The following is a 15,830-nucleotide window of genomic DNA, read 5'->3' as shown; positions in this document are numbered from 1 at the left end:
CGTTCTCTCTCTTCTCTAAGTTTTTATTCTCTCTCTCTCTGCCTCTGCGATTTTTTGCTAAATTGAACTAAAATTGCTGAAATTGACGACAAAACAAGATACATTTGCTATGATTTTCGTTTGATTCCAGATAATTTGGACTAGAAAATCTCTTGTTTTGTATATTTTTTCGGATTGCATGTATTTCTTGGAGAAGCAATGTTGCTTTTTTTTAGGCTTTTGCAACTGAATTATTTAGTTAGAGTTCATTGCAGGTATCTGTTTTAGATGATTTTGTTAGTTTTTGTTGAGTTATGTATCAATTTCTTCACAAAAATCTGTAATTGTTTGTTCATATAATTTTTTTAAGCAGTTTCTCATTCAACCTAGTTTCAATTGTGAAACAGAGCAATATGACAAGATAAACTCGTTTGGTGAGTTCATCTCCTTATTCAACGCCGGTTTCAATTGAAGATATCGAGCAACATGAGAAGAGAAACTAGGTTGATGAGTTTATATTTTCATTCAACCCCGATTTTAGTTGAGAAATCGTTTGATGAACGAAATATGGGAAGACAAAATCGTTCCAACAACGATAAAGTGTTAGAATCTCGAAAGGATGTTATTGGTCAATCTGAGAAAAAGCAGAGCAAAAGGGTTAGAGTGGATGATGTTGAAGGTAAGAGAAAATGTGTCATGGAGGACAAAGTGAATTTGGGTGTCAATCCACAAAAGAGTAAGGTTCAAAAGGCAGAAAAAATTAAAATTCTTAACAAAGTTTGTAAGGTACATACAATTTAAGTTATATTTTTTGTATTGTTGAATCTTATTTTAAAATTGGATCTAGTTTGTATTTGTTTGTTGTTAATTCATACCATTTATTTGTAGCCTTGGAAGCTTTATATTCCAGTTGGTGAGCCTTTTCCTGTTACTCATTGGACATCATATCAGTTTTACAGTCAAAGTTGACTGATGTCCGGCTTCGGATGTTTAGGGAAAGCTGTTTTGGCTATTTTCTTGATTTACCTCAAGTTGTTATCCAGACACAACTGGTTGCTCTTTAATTTTTAGGGAGTTAGTTCAAGATAAGTGTGATCAATTTTATGTAAAATTGAATGACGAATATGTTTTACGTTTTGGTCTTCGAGAATTTGATGTTGTAAGTTGTTTAAACTTTTGTGGCAATGAACATGCTGACGGTAACTTTAGTGGACCCAATAGGTTGGTGAATACTTATTTTTCTAGTTTTGAAGCGGTGCCAAAGAAGTCATTTATTGATTGTATTAAGAAGAAGAAATGACAGTCTAATGAAGACGCAGTTAAGATTGAAATCATTTATTTCATAAATATGTTTCTAATGTCCACTCAGGCTCAGAAGACATTTATAAATAAACGTGATTTTCATCTTGTTGAGAGTGATAAGTGTGTGTCCTTTCCATGTGGTAATATTGCGTTTCGAGCTTTAATTGTAAGGCCCTGTAAAATTTTCCCTAGAACCTGAGGTTTTGTGGTACCAAGGAAGCTCGCCGCGGTACAGACTTTTAGGGTTGCTTAGTGCTTCGAGGAGTTGAACGAATTTTTTGCAGAACATGGTAGTTCTGCGGTCCACTATGCTACCGCAGAACCAGTTTGTGGGCTGCAGATCGGCCACGAACGAATCAGAAAGATTTGCCAAATTTGAGGACCATTATGCGGCCGTAGATCCCATCACATAACCAACATGAGAAATTTTGGAAGAAGGTTCTGCGGTCCATTATGTGACCACAAAATTAGTCTGCGGACCGCAAACCTGTCGTAGAGTGAAGCAGAAACGCCCAGTTTTGGAGATCCATTATGCGGTCCATTTTGCAGGCCGCAAAAGTGTTATGCGGTCGCATCTGTATCGGAACTCCATTTTTCCAATCTTACAACCCGACCCCCATTTCGTTTGTCTAGCCCGAGGGTTCATTTTTAGGTGATTATCTGATATTTTAGAGAGAAGAGAGAGCTATTCTAGAGAGAGGAAAGGGAGGACTAAGGATTTCACTACTCTACCTTGATCAAACCTTGGGAATTTCATCAAAAGTAACTTGCTAGGGCTTCAAAAATATTGGAATCATTAGGAGTGTTAGGACATTATTGTGGCACTACAAAAAGCTCTTTCAAGGTATGAAGGCTAAACTCTTTTATTGGTATTGGAATTCTCGTATTCTTACAAAGCTCCATTGTCTGAAGTTCGAACATGGGGCGCTATTGATGTGGGATATTCAAACCAGGAAAAAAATTTGATTCCCGATTGGCATAACGCGTTAGAACCCTCATGTGTTAATGATTCTCTATTTTTGACTTAATTATGTTATACCCCTTTTAGAGAAGAAAAAACTTGTATGAAATCAATATGATTAAATACTTATTTCTCATATGATGAAACCTTATAAACTTACACTACTAAGGCCAAAAGTGCCAAATGGTTGATTGGAAGATAACTCTTTTGTACAAACTATTATCTTTTTGGGAACCCGAAGTGTGGCATTGTGAAAATACCTCCACCCGCATATATTGGGGTGAGGCGGCGGGGCCGCTTTGTGTAGAGTTGTGGTATTGTGATTACACCTCTATCCACATACATTGGGGTGACGCAGCAGGGCCACTTTATATAGAGTTTATGGTATTGTGATTGCACCTCCACCCGCATACATTGGGGTGAGGCGGCGAAGCCGCTTTGTGTAGAATTATGGTATTGTGATTACACCTCCACCCGCATATATTGGGGTGAGGGGGCAGGGCCTCTTTGTGTAGAGTTTCTGGTATTGTGATTGCACCTCCACCCGCATACTTTGGGATGAGGAGGTAGGACTGCTTTGTGAAAAAGGTGGTTACAGAGGATCCCCGACTTAAAAATTTATAAATGTTATTGAAAGCTCTTAACAAATTTGCTATGGATTTAACGACTATCTAAGCCTTTTATTGTTACCATGATTCATCATATTCACGTTGTATTTCCAAGTGCTTGTATAAGTGTTTGCTTTATGTACCAGTACTATTCGACATGTACTAACGTCCCTTTTGCCGGGGGTGCTGCATCTTTAATGAATGAAGGCGGTTCTACAGCGAAAGGCATTGACCATTGATAGTGGTACACTCTCTTCCCAGTTTACTTGGTGATCCCCACTTCACTTCGGGGTCGTGCATCTACAAAATCTGTGTGTATTATGTTTTGAGGTATAGCCGGAGCCTTGTTACCGACACTATCATTGTACTCTTTTGTATCTATTAGAGGCTCCGTATACATGGTGTGAATGGTGTACTGGTATTGGAAAGGTCAAGCTAGTAATCTCGTATATGTATTACATATTCCATTTCAAACTATGAAAGTGTATGTATTTTGAGAATTTATAAATGAAGTAACTAATGGTAATGAAATTGGTGTTGTTTGTGAATTCTCTTATTGTTAATTAATGAAATTTATCTTCCCTTCATTTATGGGTGAGTTGGATAGAAGGAAATCTAGTAGGCTTGCTCGGCCGGGTTATCTCGGTTGAGATCCGATCGCGCTCCCCGTGGTCGGGGCATGGCATTAATGATGTCGGCGACGGACAGGTTGAGGGGAAACTCTGAGTTTTATAGGATTGATGGAATTTCTCTTGCACTACAGGTGTTGTTCTATGATGTCACGATCCAAAAACCAACCCTGTCATGATGACGCCTATCGTGGTACTAGGCAAGCCGACACATTACCAAAACAAAACGAGATTTTCATTTTCAAAATAATTTCCAAAACTATTTAATATAAAACCTTCATAAAGGGGTTCAAAACAAAACAAAAGTGCAGAAAGAAAACCCGACGTCGCGGTGTCACTAGTCATGAGCATCTACTACAATCGTCTGACAATATTAAGACTAACAAAGTCTAGAAAATAACTGAATACAACTAAGGGAAGATAAATAGGGAGGAAAGCAGGGCTGCAATCGCCAGGCAGCTACCTTGCTAACTCTGATGGATCTGCAACTAAATAATCAACACCCGCTACTGGGTCCAGAAATACCTGGATCTGCACACAAGGTGCAGATAGTAACGTGAGTATGCTAACTTAGTAAGTAACCAACGTAAATAAAGGCTGAACAGTAGTGACGAGCAATAAAGCATGTAAAGTTCATATCATGAAATCTTAGTAAAAATACAACAGGCTTTAAAAGCAGAGTTTGAATTAAATCATTTCATTTAAACTCAGTTCCAGTAAAATCATTTGAAAATATTTTTCAAAAGTTCTCAAACAGAGGCTCAATGCAATAGTGAGCAAAATGATGGAATCATAAACAACCCCTCAGGCAAAATATCACTCATATACTGCCCCTCGGGCAAAACATTACTCATATACAGCCCCTCAGGCAAACCTCACAGTCACTCGTATACAGCCCCTCGGGCATACCTCACCATCACTCATATACAGTCCCTCAGGCAAAACATCACTCAGTAAGTACCTACGCTCACTGGGGGAGTACAGACTCCGGAGGGGCTTCTTCAGCCCAAGCGCTATAATAAACCACCTCGTGGGATAAATCAATCAGGCCCTCGGCCTCACTCAATCATGAATCAGTAACAACATGTTGTGGCATGCAGCCCGATCCCACAAATATCCTCACAAATCAGGCCTCAGCCTCACTCAGTCATAAACCTCTCAAGCCACTCGGGCTCTCAGTAAAACACGGTACTCAGCCCAAAACAACATTTATATGCATCAAAACAGAGTAATAAAGACTGAGTTATGAAATCAATAAGTATAACATGACTGAATATAGATTTTCAATCGAAAACACTGAGAGGATCGTAAGAAAAAAGACCCTAAGGGTCCAAACAGTTCTGGCACAAGGCCCAAACATGGCATTCAACCCAATTTATAGAAACTCTTTCAAAAACACATAAGTATCATATAGTTTCAACCAAATACGCAACTTTAAAGTTGCTACGGGACGGACCATGTCACAATTCCTAACGGTGCACGCCACACACCCGTCACCTAGCATGTGTGTCACCTCAAAATAGTAAAACGATACAAAATATGGTGTTTCATACCATCGAGACTAGATTTACAATCGTTACTTACCTCAAACAAGCCAATTCCAATACCGAGCAAGTCAAGCGATGCTCCAAAAATGCCATCTCGCGCGTTCTGACCTCCGAACGGCTCCAAACTAACCAAAAACAACTCAAATACATCAAACAATACTAAAGAAACTAATCACAATCGAAAAAGATCGAATCTTTAATCAAAAGCCCATAATCGGCCAAAAAGCCCAATTCGGGCCCGCATTTCGAAACCCGACAAAACTTATAGAATCCAATAACATATTCAATTATGAGTCCAACCGTACTAGTTTCATCAATTTCCAACTCCGAATCGATGTTCAAAACTTAAAAATTCACTTTAAGAAACTTTAGGCAAAAAATCCCAAATTTCACTTTGAAATCATCAATCAAATGCCAAAAACGAAGATGAATTCATGAAATATAACTCAAACCGAATAGAGAACATTTACCCCAATCCATATGGTGAAAATTGCCTCCAAAATTGCCCAAATCCGAGCTCTCCAACTCAAAATATGACCAAATGAACAAACCCTTGTTTTATATATTTTTCTGTCAGCTATTCTGCCTCGATTCTTATGTCATACCATCCCGAAACTCGCTTTTGATACCTCCAATGGATTCCTTGTAAAATTTTAGTCAAGTTAGACTCTTGAATCATTTGACCTTATATTGAAGGAGATATATTGGTTTCAATATTTAAAAATAGTGCAGATTTTTAAATACGAATTCAGTGCAATTTCGTAATTAATCTGAAAAATCTGGCAACATAATCCTTAGTAAAATGACCATAAAATCCTCATACGATATCCAAATTCGACGATTCATTTTGATATGGCTCCATAATTACGATACGGATCTAATGCTTCAATAAAAAAAGAAATCGGAGCTCATTTGCTTAATGTAGTACCATTTATTCTTTAAAAACGACGTCAAAACATTAAATAAACGAGCGCAACACAACCCAAACCTATACGAAACTCACCCGAACCCCTCAGGACCCTGTTTGAACATACCAAAAAGTCCCATATCATAATATGGACCTACTCGAGGCCTTAAAACACACATAACAACATCGAAACGACGAATCACACCTCAATTCGGAATCAATGAACTTGAAACTTCAAACTTTCACAACTGATGCTGAAACCTATCAAATCACGTCTGATTGACCTCAAATTTTGCACACAAGTCACATTTGACATTGGACCTGATCCAACTTCCAGAATCAGAATCCGACCCCGATATCAAAAAGTCCACTCCCGGTCAAACTTTCCAAAATTTTAACTTTTGCTATTTCAAGCCAAATTCTACTCGGATCTCCAAATTACAATCCGGACGCGTTTCTAAGTCCAAAATCATCCAACGGAGCTAACGGAACCATCGGAAATCCAATCTGAGGTCAAATTCTAGAAAGTCAAAACTTGGTCAAACATTTCAAATTTAAACTTTCTAGCTGAGAATCATTCTTCCAAATCAATTCCAAATAACCTGAAAACCAAAACTGACGATTCTCATAAATCATAATACTTCATACGGAGCTACTCATGCCTTTAAACAACCAAACTAAGTGAAAATGCTCAAAACGATCGGTCGGGTCGTTACATCCTCCCTCACTTAAACATACGTTCAATGCTCGAACGTGCCAAGAGTTGTTCCAAAAGCCATCAAATCGCCGTGTAACCTTACTATGCTCATACCCGGGGGTGATCCCACATCACTCTATCCCATATAAGTTCGATAACACAACATGACTGAAATTTCTTAATCCAACCTAGTCCATAAGTCATAGGGCCCAATTTCCAACATCCGAAATTTTCTATAAGATCAGAACCTCACATCTACACACTGTATAAGTCCGAACAAGCTGTATCAAACTATATCCGTAACCCAAGATGTAATCACATGATATACCACATAACTCAAACACTCATGGCGATAACTCCTAATCACATTAGCTGCTCAAAACAACCATATACCGGTAATACACCTCTTAACAAACAAAGCCTTGTTCTAACACTTTCATATAATGCCAATGATGAAAGAAACACGTAGAAACTCATAATCATTCGTCAGATCAACAAGTCATGGAGCTCCATCTTCTCCGACAGGAACTATAGCAGATTTCTAATTCGACTTCCGATATTATCTTTCCAACTATGATGTAACCAATTCTGATAGTATTCATTCTAGGTCCAATGACCTCATCTCATCCAACATGACCACTCTGATGACATGACACATCAATACAATCCAACGCCATAACCTGTGCAATTCGTGCACCCATAGCAACATCCCAAATGTACTCAAATCATGAAAAAAATGATTCAAACGAGAGAACTGTCCCGCAAGCTTAACAAGTACTACCACAACAAAATACTGAAAATCCATCACACCCCGTAGGACCATCACACGAATCTAACACAAAGGTTCATACCTCAACATAATTTTATTGCAATGCGTGCCCCATCCAAACACTAATCTATGACATATACCTCAAGCCACCTTGCTCAAAATCCATAACCACGCGCAATTCGACATCAAGTACTCAAAGTGCATTACCATAACCACGGAGAAGCTAATGACATAACGCCACACAAAACTAGAAAGAGCATAACCAATACGCCATCCATCAAGCAATACCCAATACTCTTCCCGCTCAAATTCCGTTATAAGACCCCAATAAAACCGCACCATATGTGCCTATAACCAACAAATCATAACCCCTCGTAACATAGAAGAGTAACTCATAGATCACTCTAGAACACGAATAAGCTCAACAACAATCGAATGGCACATCCCTCAACAATAGCAGTTCAGAGTCAATAAATCTGACCCGGTGCAAAACACACATCCATATTAGGCCTACAAATGAACCCCAAATCAACTCTGGTCACCCACAACCGATAAATAACCCTCCGAAAGTCCACAGTGATTGAATCACAACACACACTACCCTCTGACTAACCTTAGCTACATTTTCACAGTCCACAACCATAAAACAATCTACTCATGAGAACTCCCAGTCTCCAAATCCATAGAACACACGAATCACCATAATTGATCCCAACTCCACCGACCGAATATCTGACCCATATCTAATACACGATCATCCCACGAGGAATGCTTCTCTGATTCTTCTGTGCCACATCACAAAATCTGAGTATCAGCAGTCGATCAATTAGACGAGTACCATAATACCGATGGAGTATCCATATTTCAAAACACATTGCCCCTTTCTGAATTGTATATTCTCATCAATCCATACTAAATAGTAATATCATTCACCTAGTCATATGAAACTGTCCATGCGGCCTAAGAATTTATGACCTTTCTTTCAAAACTGAACCGTGACCTTACACATACAAATCTTAACCCTACACAACATACCGCATATACCATGTCATCCTATGATAAATATAAGAACTTCATAATCCACTCCAAGCTACAATCAACTACGTACTCAACCAGCCAAGAACTTTTCAATTTGATCCTATCTAGGAGAAAATCACTATACATCCCATACTCCTCACGCCAGTAGAAAATATACTCCTCCAACTGTGGTAGAAATCATCAACAACTCTCCGAACCCCCTTGCACAAAACCAAACCGTCAGGACTGACTCCTTCTAACTCAACCAAGCTACGCAAGCCATTAAGACCTAAGAGCATTGACACGAAACACATGTAGAAATCCACCGCATCATAAGCACCCAAGAACCGATCATATCCATTACCATGCCGATCCAACCTACTACCAAGCTGTCCTAATTCTCTGAGTTCCTTCCGAATTACCTTCAAATTGATATGTTTCCTTGCTAGTACACCACTATCCTTAACTAAAACTTGCCCCACGAACTTTAGCATAAAACCACACCGTCCTAAGGCTTATAAACCATTGAATTCTTCTGAAGAACCTCCAAAAGTACCACAACCGCGATACCCGCTCTGAAGAGACCCTCTGCGAATCTAAAGCCATTACCTTCGCCTTCCTGATACTGATATATGGAATCCATAATGATATAGAAATGCCACAAGTCCTGACATCCTCCCATATAAATCTCAGTTTCTAGCCAACACACCAATTGTCACGTATAAATCTTGAATTCATTGGAACCATTCTCGAGAGTCATCCACTCTGCTCAAATCTCAATTAGATTGACCAAACAGACTTAACGACCTGTGCCCCATTAGCACTCTAACAACTAAGGAAGTAACCCATTATTCTAAGCCACCGAGCGATTTTTCCTACTCCATCACGTTACATTCCTTACAAGTAGCAACTAAATCATCTAATGTTTATCATATACCCATAAAGCATAACACAACTGTCACCTGAAATTTCCTTTACTCAAGTCATCCTCGATCTCAACCTCTGTAAGCATAACTGATTCACTAGTATACCTCAAATTGGAACCAACACAACACATAACCGTGCAATCAACTGATCAATAGCAGACTCCCCCACTTAGCTCAAAGCCATAAATCAAAACACACAATAACTCACAATGCGCATACTCTATCACTGCCATAATACCATAGTGAGAGTCAACTAAATCCCTTCAAAAGCTCATGCAACACATCCATTTAGTATTTAAAATCATCTGCAAATCTCGCGTTCACCCTCATAACAGATAAGCCACTCTCATAAGAGATCTAAACTCAAATTGTAACACATATATTTCACTAGTAAAAGAGGACTCCCAGCGAACTACATAAGGATCACACAAACCTCAGAACACCCCGTAAGAGATAATCCACCTTCTTAGCCTCAAACTGGTATCTCTCTATACTCTTCTATAATCATAATTATTACACAATCACTTAACCCCCTGAGTCTAAACTCATAACATAACATGAAGATCTACTCCACTCCATAACTAAACTACACGAGAGATCCTTCAACACACCCATAGCAAGGCTATACGCCAACTCAAGACAAAAGTCAAGCACCCAATAGTCCTTTCTACATCTTTAGCAAACTTTTCTTGCCACATTCGAATAATCTGAACATATATCGCAATCAAATCATACTCACCCCATAGTCATCCAGTCACAAATCCCATCAATAAGAACACAAATAGGCATATAAGTCCCAAATGCACGTGCTCACACAATCGGAATCTTAGTGTTCAAGCTACAGTCAAACCCGACCTCAAGCCCTCCAGACTGACCCAACATCAACACACAGAAATCACATCTCGCACCTCATTCAAGGAATCTCCAGCCGTCGATGCACAGCTGATACCGAGCACTCATGTGTGCACACGAATGCGTGGAAGGAATTCAAGGAGTTACGCTTCAAGCTGAATTAATATCGCACGATAAGGATTCAAGAATGTGGAATTTTCCTAAAGGTTCTGCAGCCTCTCGATGATAAGTACAAACGTCTCCGTACCGATCCACAAGACTCTACTAAACCCGCTCATGACTCGTAAGACCTATGTAACCTAGGCACTGATACCAACTTGTCACGACCCAAAAACTAACCCTGTCATAATTACGCGTATCGTGGTACTAGGCAAGCTGACGCATTACCAAAACAAAACGAGATTTTCATTTTCAAGATAGTTTCCAAAGCTATTTAATATAAAACCTTCATAAAAAGGGTTCAAAACAAAATAAAAGTGCGGAAACAAAACCCGACATCGGGGTGTCACTAGTCATGAGCATCTACTACAACCGTCTGACAATATCAAGACTAACATAGTCTGGAAAATAACTGAATACAACTAAGGGAAGATAAAGAGGGAGGAAAGTAGGGCTGCGATCGCCATACAACTATCTTGCTAACTCCGATGGATTTGCAATTGAGTAATCAACACCCGCTACCGGATCCAGAAATACCTGGATCTGCACACAAGGTGCAAGGAAAAACGTAAGTACGCTAACTTAGTAAGTAACCAAAGTAAATAAAGGATAAACAGTAGTGACGAGCAATAACGCATGTAAAGTTCATATCATGAAATCTCAGAAAAAGACAACAAGCTTTAAAAGCAGAGTTTGAATCAAATCATTTCGTTTAAATTTAGTTCCAATAAAATCATTTGAAGATATTTTTCAACTATTCTCAAACAGAGGCTCAATGTAATAGTGAGCAAAATGATGGAATCATAAACAGCCCCTCGGGTAAAATATCACTCATATACTGCCCCTCGGGCAAAACATCACTTATATACAGCCCCTCGGGCAAACCTCACAGTCACTCATATACAGCCCCTCGGGCATACCTCACCATCACTCATATACAGCCCCTTGGGCAAAACATCACTCAGTAGGTACCTACACTCACTGGGGGCGTGCAGACTCCGGAGGGGCTCCTTCAACCCAAGCGCTATAATAAGCCACCTCGTGGCATAAATCAATCAGGCCCTCGGCCTCATCAATCATAAATCAGTAACAACATGTTGTGGCGTGCAGCCCGATCCCACAAATATCCTCACAAATCAGGCCCTCAGCAATAAACCTCTCAAGCCACTCGGGCTCTCAGTAAAACACGGTACTCAGCCCAAAACAACATTTATATGCATCAAAACAGAGTAATAAAGACTGAGTTATGAAATCAATAAGTATAACATGACTGAGTATAGATTTTCAATCGAAAACACTGAGAGGATTGTAAGAAAAAAACCCTAAGGGTCCAAACAGTTCTGGCACAAGGCCCAAACATGGCATTCAACCCAATTTACAGAAACTCTTTCAAAAACACATAAGTATCATATAGTGTCAACCAAATACGCAACTTTATAGTTGCTACGGTACAGACCAAGTCACAATCCCTAACGGTGCACACCACGCGCCTGTCACCTAGCATGTATGTCACCTCAAAATAGTAAAACGATACAAAATACGGGGTTTCATACCCTCGGGACTAGATTTACAATCATTACTTACCTAAAACAAGCCAATTTCAATACCGAGCAAGCCAAGCAATGCTCCAAAAATGCCATCTCGCACGTTCTTACCTTCGAACGGCTCAAAACTAACCAAAAATAATTCAAATACATCAAATAATGCTAAAGAAACTAATCCCAATCGAAAAAGATCAAATCTTTAATCAAAAGCCCATAATCGGCCAAAAAGCCCAATCCGGGCCCGCATTTCAAAACCCGACAAAACTTATAGAATCCAACAACCTATTCAATTATGAGACTAACCATACTAGTTTCATTAATTTCCGACTCCGAATCGATGTTCAAAATTTAAAAATTCACTTTAAGAAACTTTAGGCAAAAATTCCCAAATTTCACTTTGAAATCATCAATCAAATGCCAAAAACGAAGATGGATTCATGAAATATAACTCAAAACGAGTAGAGAACGTTTACCCCAATCCATATGGTAAAAATTGCCTCTAAAATCGCCCAAATCTGAGCTCCCCAATTTAAAATATGACCAAATGAACAAACCCTTATTTTATATATTTTTCTGCCAGTTATTCTGCCTCGATTCTTATGCCAAACCATTCTGAAATTTGCTTTTGATACCTCCAATAGATTCTTTATAAAATTTTAGTCAAGTTAGGCTCTTGAATCGCTCCATTTGACCTTATATTGAATGAGATATGTTGGTTTCAATACTTAAAAATAGTGCAGATTTTGAAATACGAATTCAGTGGCAATTTCGTAATTAATCTGAAAAATTTGGCAACCCAATCTTTAGTAAAATTATCATAAAATCCTCATAAGATGTCCAAATTCGATGATTCTTTTTGCTATGACTCCATAATTATGATACGGATCTAATGCTTCAATAAAAATGAAATCGGAGCTCATTTACTTAATGTAGTACCATTTATTCTTGAAATACAACGTCGAAACATTGAACAAACGAGCGGAATACAACCCAAATCTATCCAAAACTCACCCGAGCCCCTCGGGACCAACCCTATTCGAACATACCAACAAGTCTCATATAATAGCATGGACCTAATCGATGCCTCAAAACACATATAGCAATATCGAAACGACGAATCACACCTCAATTCAGAATAAATGAACTTGAAACTTCAAACTTTCACAGCCGATGCCGAAACCTATCAAATCACGTCCGATTGACCTCAAATTTTGGACACAAGTCACATTTGACATTGGACCTGATCCAACTTCTGGAATCAGAATCCGACCCTGATATCAAAAAGTCCACTCCCGGTCAAACTTTTCAAAATTCCAACTTTTGCTATTTCAAGCCAAATTCTACTACGGACCTTCAAATCACAATCTGAGCGTGCTCCTAAGTCCAAAATCACCCAACGGAGCTAACGGAACCATCAGAAATCCAATCAGATGTCAAATTCTAGAAAGTCAAAACTTGGTCAAACCTTTCAAATTTAAAGTTTCTAGTTGAGAATCATTCTTCCAAATCAATTCTAAATTACCTGAAAATCAAAACCGACGATTCTCATAAGTCATAATACTTTATACGAAGCTACTCATGCCTTCAAACAACCGAGCGAAGTGCAAATGCTCAAAACGACCTATCGGGTCGTTACATATGAATGTTGCACTGTAGTGGATAAAAAATATGTTCTCTTTGAAGATCATACCCCGCACATATTGAATTGGGAAATGATAGACATGCCAACGCATGAGGACTTCTCTACCGATTTATTCAACAGCACATGGAATAAGATACCAGATTTTATTTATTGATTAATTATACATATATGATATACCGTAATTCATTGTGATACATCAAATATACAATTTTTATACCTTTTTGATACATCTAGGACTAAACTATTTTTTGTTACATTTGCAGTTTAAAAATATTTCTCCTACGACTGAAAAGCTAAAGAGATTTACTTTGCTTGTTGAAGTTAACGATGAGTATCAAAAATATTTGACATCACGTAACAGGGGAAAACTTCCTATTGATGATTTTGTCACGTCACCCCCGAAATAAATTAAGGAGTATGTCCCACTAAAAAAGGCGCTGGGTGTCCAACCTATTGATTATGATCTTGAGTTGCAGAAGTTGAAGGGAGATATTAAACAAATGTCTTTTGGTCTTATATATATATATATATATATATATTGTTTTAAATTCAAAGTCTATTATTTTTCTTATTTGTTTCCTTTTGTAGCTCCTTAAACGTTAAGGTCCTTCATGGAATATGTTTCTGATAAATTCAAGGATGTCTTTGAGTTGATAAATTCAAAAGTATGTGTTTCTTTTTCATTGTGCATTTCCTTTTATTTTTTAGTTAACTTACTGTATCTTTTTTTTTTAAAATAGCTTGATGCAAGCGAAGACAAATATGGTCCACATCTAGAGGAAGAAACCAGTGGTCGTTAGGACAATAATAATTTTCTGAACAATATAAAGTTTGGTGGCAACGAAGATGTTGACATTGATGGTTGTAAGGTGTGTTTAGTTGTGCATTCTGCCCTTTTCCTTTTTCTTTTCTTTGTTATTTTTTATAATGCGATTATTTTTTTTAAAAAAATAGGCCGGTGAAAGTGAAGAAAAAGATGTTCCACATTCTTAAAAAGATACCCGTGAGCATCATTCTAATAACTTTGTGCTCGATGACGTAGATCAGTTAGGTGTCAATATCATAGGAGAACCTTCTGGTAGTGTCCCCATTATATTTGTTTCTAAAGTAACTTTCACATCAGATGTAGCGCGTGGTGGCGCTATTGGTGAGACTGCAGATGAGGCAACAAAGAAGATGGAGGAAGAATCTGAGAAAGAAAAGGTTCCCGAATCTCAGACTAACACTGTTGGTGTGACTGTAAGTATTGATAAAGCGGCAGAGGATATGAAGGAACAATCTGAGAAAGAGGTTCCCGAATCTCATATTTTTATGTATCAGCCTGAATTACTTCATGAAGTTTTGCCGGAAATGTAAAAAAGAAAGAGAATGTCCTGCAAAGGCTGTGTAAACTCCGTTCATTACTGTATTTAATTCAGGATCTAGTAGTGGTGTTGTTTCAACAAAAGAAAAAAGCAAATTTATGCTATTAAGCATCCTTTTCAAAGCAAAATCGGAAATGGCATTAACAACTCTTTATTAAATGTATTTGCTGCGTGGGTCAAAGAAGGGAAGTCCAGAAAGAAGTATATTTTCAACTTCTGACTTTTGTTCAATTTTATATTTAATGTATTGTCATTTGTAGCATTACTTTATTTCAAATCACTGTATCTCTTTTGTGTATATTTGTTACCAGGAATGAAATTTACCCGAACAATGTTAGTGAACTGAATCCTACTTATGATCTTGGTGTATATCATGTTGAAGACAAAAATAATTTCACACTTTGTCATATAATGGTCAGCCTTTGGATGGGTATGTAAGAAATTATTTTTATAATTTTTTTAATTTTAGATTTGGTTACCTATTTTGTATTATTACAGTAATTAATTATTTGTTATGTTTTGATTCAGTACGTTAATGTTTTGTTCTATTAGTTGAGGAAGAAGGGGAAGTATGACAAAGACCTACCTACAACATTCACCACCACATATTGGTACTTCGACGAGAATATTAATGAGTTGTGGCATGCATTTATTGATACAGATGGAGATAGTGAAGTGTGCAATCCGAAACATATCATTGTAGAGTATATTCAGGGGTATGTCTTGGATGCCAACATTCCATGGCACACTTTGGAGCACGTCTTAATTCCAATTAATATTGCGGAACAATGTCATTTGATAATGGTTGTGATGCCTTCAAGGATATGTGCATTTATGTGTATGACTCTATGTGCGGTGGAGCTGCTCATCAAGAAAAGTTCATAATGTAATGCACAAGTATTTTGTGTTGCTGCCTCATTTTTTCGC

The sequence above is a fragment of the Nicotiana tabacum genome, chromosome 20 (genome assembly GCF_000715075.1).
Source record: "Nicotiana tabacum cultivar K326 chromosome 20, ASM71507v2, whole genome shotgun sequence".
In the NCBI taxonomy this organism is placed as follows: Eukaryota; Viridiplantae; Streptophyta; class Magnoliopsida; order Solanales; family Solanaceae; genus Nicotiana; species Nicotiana tabacum.
This window is presented reverse-complemented; position numbering follows the sequence as displayed.